Source organism: Meleagris gallopavo, chromosome 6 (genome assembly GCF_000146605.3).
Source record: "Meleagris gallopavo isolate NT-WF06-2002-E0010 breed Aviagen turkey brand Nicholas breeding stock chromosome 6, Turkey_5.1, whole genome shotgun sequence".
NCBI lineage: Eukaryota > Metazoa > Chordata > Aves > Galliformes > Phasianidae > Meleagris > Meleagris gallopavo.
The window spans coordinates 22,856,924-22,857,597 of NC_015016.2; positions in this window are offsets into that span (position 1 = coordinate 22,856,924).

Here is a 674-nt window from a genome sequence, read left to right on the forward strand (position 1 = left end):
CAGATACGAAGGCCGTATTTACTTTATAATAAAATAGGCTTTTATAACTTCTAAGGTGCATGCTTTGTTTAAAAAAATAGTGGCGTGTCAGAGCTCTTTGGAGACTCACAGGCATTCACCTGCTTGGTGATGTGTGGCACTGCTGGCTGAGGTGGCTGTGCTGCATTTGGACCAACCGTTAGGAGTCACATTCTCAGAGAACCAAATGGTTGGTTTAATGGCTTTGTTTTCATGGGCGTCTCAAACTTAATTCACCAAACTCTTAACAATTTTTTAGATCATCCACGTCTTGTTGTCAGTAGTCAGTGTCAGTTCTACTCCTTCCAGCAGAAAGTATTTGTGAAACTCTGCGTACAACCACAACTTTTCCTCTCAATGAAGAAATTTTCCTTTACTGCTGAGAATACTGTCTGCCTCTCCATAGCTTCTGGTGGTTTTCGCCCCCCCCCCCCTTTTTTTCCCCCCCCCGAAGGATGCAGCTGGCAGAGATTTGGGGGAAGAAAACACCAATGAGGAATCTGGCCAAGCTGAGTGGAGCCGGACTGCTCTTCTGTGCCTCTTGCACAGGGCACAGTTACATCTTAATTACAGGATGTGCATTCCTTGCCCGGAGATCTGAGTCAGCTTGGCAGCACAGACAGCAGCGCGGCTGCATTCACCTAACACAGCTCCAT